At 37.1% G+C, this 6,163-nt stretch overlaps 1 pseudogene; it reads left to right on the top strand.

Moving 5' to 3' along the window:
* The first annotated feature begins 793 nt into the window (after positions 1-793).
* LOC111140324 lies at positions 794-4,017 on the top strand (annotated as a pseudogene).
* The last annotated feature ends 2,146 nt before the right edge of the window (positions 4,018-6,163 follow it).

Below are 6,163 nucleotides of genomic sequence, written 5' to 3'. Positions count from 1 at the left end.
AAGCCGCTGCCTTCGGCTCAGGTCATGATCTCAGGGTCCTGGGATCGAGTCCCGCATCGGGCTCTCTGCTCCGCAGGGAGCCTGCTTCTTCCTCTCTCTCTGCCTGCCTCTCTGCCTACTTGTGATCTCTGTCTGTCAAATAAATAAATAAAATCTTAAAAAAAAAAAAACTGATTGAGAGCAAGGTGGCAGAGGAGTAGGAGACCTAAATTTCCTCTGGTCCCAGTAATTCATCTATATAGCTATCAAACCACTCTGAACATCTACAAACTCAACAGGAGATCAAGGAAAAGAATAGCAGCAATCCTATGAACAGAAAAGCGGTCACCTCCTGGAAGGTAGGATATGCAGAGAAGTGAATGTGAGGCAATTTGCAAACACCAAGCCAAAAGAGCACAAAGTCAGAACTTATAGAGTCCTACTCTGCTGAGGGACATGACTCCAGTGGCTAAGCGGTCAGGGTGTGGGGGTGGTGGCGAGGGGGGTGTATGGAACCCTCACTGGGACAGTGTGGTCTCAAGACCCTCAGGGTCACAGAAAGACCAGGGGTGCCTGAGTGTGACAGAGCTCCCAAGTATCATAGTGGGGAAGCTGGCTGCAAAGACAGAGCCGAGAAGTGGGCTGTAAGCTCTGGGTTACCCTAAACCATGATCTGTAGCACAGTAGGGCCACTATTCTTCAAGCGGGGACCCAGAAAACAACAGATTCAAGGAGACTCCCCTTCCTCCCCAGGGAGGAATGGCATGGGAACTCATGATAGAATCTGCTGGGTTTGGAAACTCCAAACAGGGCCATGTGCCAGAGGTACTAAAGCTTGGTCACAGGCTGGGTAAGCAAGGAGTGCGGCCAGAGACCAGGGAGACAGGAGTGATTGACCGCTTTTCTCTGAGGGCTCACTGAATAGTGGGGCCCTGAGTTCTTAGCTCCTCTGGGGCCAGAGATTGACCTCCCAATCTCTTGGGACCTCCCAATCATTTTCATTCTCATCCTCCAAAGATGTGTTGAAAGCTCTCAGGGAACAAAAGCTACCAAGAGCAAACCAGAGCAGATGACTAAACCTGGCCCCTGGCAAGGGAGGTACAATTCTGCCTGAGGCAAACACATTTGTGAATCACTGCAACAGGACGCTCCCAGAGAAGATCAACAAGAATATCCAGCCAAGACCAAGTTAACCAATCAATGAGAACTCTAAAACTCCAGTGCTAGAGGAATACAGCACATAAAATTCATGGCCTTTGTCCCATGATTCCTTTTTTTTTTTTAAACAAATATTATACGATTCTACTTATAGAAGAATCTAGAATAGCCAAATTCATACAGACAGAAAGTAGAACAGTGGTACCAAACTCTGCTGGGAGGCAGGGGAGAATGCAGAGTTATTGTTTAATGGGTACAGAGTTTTAGTTTTAGATGATGAAAAAGTTCCAGAGATGGATAGTGGTGATCATTGCACAATGTGAACGTACTTAATGTCATAAACTGTACACCTAAAAATTTTCCCATGTTTTTAGTCTTTCAAAAGTTAATTTCTTTAATTATCATTTTTTCTTTTTCTTTTTCTTTTGAATTTTTCTTCATTCTTTTTTCAACCAACATCTTATCTTATCAATTCCTTTTTTAAAGTCTTTTTAATTTTCATTTTTACCATCACAGTCTATCCCTTCACTGTATTTAGCCTTATTTTTTGTATATATATATATATATATATATACACACACACACACACACACACATATATATATATATATATGTTTTTCTTTCTTTAAAATTTTAGGATACAATTTCTCTAACAGATGAAAATATACCATAAATCTAGTATATGGCTTTATTCTAGTGTTGTGCCTGATCATATTCTCTCCCTTTTTTAAAAAATTTTTTTCTTTCTTTTCTCAATCAACTTCTTATCAATTCTTTCTTAAAAATGTTTTTCAATTTTCATCTTTACAGTCATATTACATCCCTTCATCATATTTACCCATATATATATATTTTTTTCTTTCTTTAAAATTTTGGGACGCAATTTCTTCTAACAGACCAAAATACACCCAAAATCTAGTTGCGTGTCTCTGTTCTATTCATAAGCCTGATCATACTCTATTTTTCCCCCTTTCTTTTTCCCCTGGTTTCCTCTGTCTTCTGATTTGTTTAGTGTATATTTTTCTGGGGTTGTTGTTACTCTTTTAGCAATTGGTTCTCTTGTTCTCATTCATCTATTCTTCTTTGGATAAAATGACATCACGGAAAAATTCACCTCAAAAAAAAAAAAAAAAGGACAAGGAGCAGTACTGACTGCCAGGGACCTAATTATTATGGGCATTAGTAAGATGTCAGAAGTGATGTAGAGAGACTAGCTGAGCTTGAAGAAAGCATAGAAAATACTGGAGAATCCCTTTCTGGAGAAATAGAAGAACTAAAATCTAACCAAGTCAAAATCAAAAAGGCTACTAATGAGGAGCAATCATAAATGGAGTCTCTAACTGCTATGATAAATGAGGCAGAAGAGAGAATGAGTGGTATACAAGACCAAATAATGGAGAATAAAGAAGCTGAGAAAAAAAGAGATAAACAACTACTGGATCATGAGGGGATCAAGAGATAAGTAATATCATCGGATGAAACAATATTAGAATAATTGGGATCCCAGAAGAAGAAGAAAGAAAGAGAGGGACAGAAGGTATATTGGAGCAAATTATTATTATTTGACAGAGAGAGAGATCACAAGTAGGCAGAGAGATAGGCAGAGAGAGAGGGGAAGCAGGGTCCCCGCTAAGCAGAGAGACCGATGCAGGACTCAATCCCAGGACCCTGAGATCGTGACCTGAGCCAAAGGAAGTGGCTTAACCCACTGAGCCACCCAGGCGTCCCACCGACTGGAATTTAAATAAAAACTTTAAAAAAAGAAGCAAATATGAATATTTAAATCTTCGATTCCTTTCCTGTTCTATTCCTCTACTATTCAATTCCTTTACTATTCTACTCTTTCTTTCTGTTTTATTTCTCAACAGTAGATTTTGCTTAAAGAAAATAAAAAGCAGCATCAGAAATAATACAATGATTACAGAGTTCATTCCCTTAGGCATGTCAGATGACCCACAACTATACCTTTTTATTTGTGGCTTATGTATTAAGTGTCACTGGAAACCTAACCATCATCATCCTCACCTTGATAGACTGTCATCTCAAGACTCCTATATATTACTTCCTTCAGAATTTCTCCTTCTTAGAAATTACATTCACCAGTGTCTCTATCTCAAGATTTTTGGGGGCAATCATTACAAATATCAAGACCATTTCCTATAACGATTATTTAGCTCAAGTATTTTTCTTCATCTTCATGGGCGTTTCTGAATTTTTTCCTTCTCACTGCCATGTCTTTTGATCATTGTGTTGCCATCTGCAAATTTCTTCAGTACACCATCATCAAGAGCAAAAAAATCTGCACCCTGCTTGTCTTTGGGTCCTGGTTAGGAGGATTTCTTACCATTTTCCCACCACTCACATTCATCCTCCAGCTAGATTTCTGTGCTTCCAATGTAATTGATCATTTCTCTTGTGACTATTTCCCCATCTTACAACTCTCGTGCTCAGATACATGGCTTTTGGAGATGATTGTTTTTTTCTTTGCTTTTGTCACTCTGCTCTTCACTTTGCCATTAGTGATTCTCTCCTACCTGTGCATCCTTAGCACCATCCTGAGAATCCCACCTGCTAGTCAGAGGAAAAAGGCTTTCTCCACGTGTTCCTCTTACTTGATTGTCATTTCCATCTCTTATGGGAGCTATATATTCATGTATGTCAAGCCTTCAGCAAGAAAAAGAGCATCATTGACTAAAGGAGTAGCTATTCTCAACACCTCAATTGCCCCCCACCATGTTGAACCCTTTTATTTATGTCCTGGTGAACCAGCAAGTAAAACAAGTTTACAAAAACTTACTTAACAGTGTTGTTGAGAAAGAAATGAAAATATATATTAACATGAATGGATGTCATCATGAAGATTCAACAAAGAAAAAATAAAATTTCAACTTCTACAATATCCTCCCATATCCATCTCAGAGATGCTTGCAAGGCTGAGCACTTTGTTGAAGCTTTCTTTAAACTGAAAGTAACCATGTTGTGTCTTTCCTTCAAACTGTCTGTAGGTTCCACTTTCTCACTGATTTACAGTTCCAAATAGAAATCCTATGATTATAAAGTATAACTTATTTTGCTGATTGTTCTGAATAATAAAAATATTGTATTGTGTTGTATACTGTAACGGTGAATGAGTAAACACTGTCTTAATCAACTCTTAATTTGTTTGTTACTAATATCACAGTTTCTTTCCTAAAGTTATAAAAAATATGAAATTATCTGTAACAACCATATTTTTTGCACACTATCTTCAGTGTCTGTCCAATTCTCTAATTCAGCAAGTTGGCTTGAGTGTTTCTATTAATACAAATGATTTGAGGTCATATGTCTTCTGTTTTCTAGTTATGCTTAAGGCATGTGACATGCCATTTTTTACATACTCTCCTTCTTTATCTGCATTATTTTTAAATATATAGTAGGTGAATAGTTAGGCAGTCATCATTACACTCATGCCACAAGGACAATTGATGGGAATTCCATAAAAATCTGTTCTATAGAAAACATTATTATTGTGCCTTATGCTGAACTAGATATGTCCTAAACCACATCATATTTAAACTTCACAGGTATATGGCAAATTAGACTAATTATCTCTTCTTTACAAGTGTGTTAATAGATGTTCAAAAAAGTTGCACTATTGGCCTGAGGTCTTCAGCTATAACAGCCAGTATCATAACCTGATTTGAAAAGCAAAACAAATTGACAAAAAATTATTTGCTTTATTAAATACACAGTTGAAACTCACTAAAGACCTCCATATTTTGCATAGCTTTCACTAAGGACCTGCACAATTTTATTGGTGCTTTTCACTCATACTATCTCATTTAGACATGACTATATTATTATAATCTAGTCAGAGATGGCACTAACTCCTATTACTCTACTTGGCATATAAATTAGAACATTAACTAATATAAGAAATTCTTCAACTGTTGTTGGTGGTGAGCAATAGTGTGAGTGAGAAAAAAATCTAAAATATGAGTGGTATTATGATACCAAAACTTCTTATGAGAAGTCAGATTAAAAATGATGGAGAGAGGGTATGTGCTAAGGTGAGTGCTGTGAAGTGTGTAAACCTGGCAATTCACAGACCTGTACCCCTGGGGATAAAAATATATTATATGTTTATAAAAAATAAAATTAAAAAAAAAATAAAAAATAAAAATAAAAATTTTTTAAAAATCACAAATTAAAAGCACAATGAAATCCTAAAAAAAAAAAAAAATAGTGGAGTGAATGAATAGACTTAGTACAAGGTGGTAGATCACCAGTTTAAAAAACATGCCATTGAATAAAGATGCCTTCAGTAGAGATCTGCATTAGGAATTAAGATATTTGGTTGCTAATCTCTGTCTGAAAAGTAATGTCAAATGAAGCAAACTTCACACTTAGTGCTTGTTGTTGTTGATTGCTGTTGGGTTTTATTTCTCCTATCTCATTGGACACTGTCTCTTCAAGCTTCCTGTTTCAACTTTAATACTAATGTGTACTATGTTTTATATTCTTTAGCGTTTGTACACATTCCAGTTCCAGCAATTTTTTAAGATTTTATTTATTTATTTAACAGAAAGACATCACAAGTAGGTAGAGAGGCAGGGAGAGAGGGGAGAGAAGCAGGCTCCTTACTGAGTAGAGATCCTGATGCGGGGCTTGATCCCAGGACCCTGAGATCATGACCTGAGCCAAAGGCAGAGGATTAACCCCCTGAGACACCCAGGTGCCCCCTTTTCTGGCAATTTTGATTCACTGAATTATTTCCCTTGAGCCAGGGAACACATAAAATATTAACTACTCTGTACAAGTTAAATCTGTGTAAAAGCCATGTCAAAAAGTTTTAACACACCTACTGATTTTTCTTTTTTGTCCTTTATGTATTTGGCTCTTTTTCACTCTCTATAGTTAAATATGTATATTCCTCCTGGGACAAAGTGGGAAGAACAAGACAAAAATATTGATGATAGAAAACATCATTGTACAATGGCAAAGGAAGGCTATCAGAAATGCTTGCTCCCCTAGATGACAATGATGA

This window comes from Enhydra lutris, unplaced genomic scaffold, assembly GCF_002288905.1.
Source record: "Enhydra lutris kenyoni isolate GAN:26980312 unplaced genomic scaffold, ASM228890v2 scaffoldscaffold519, whole genome shotgun sequence".
In the NCBI taxonomy this organism is placed as follows: Eukaryota; Metazoa; Chordata; class Mammalia; order Carnivora; family Mustelidae; genus Enhydra; species Enhydra lutris.
Note: the sequence above shows the minus strand (reverse complement) of the source record. Positions and strands in the feature narration are given on the sequence as shown.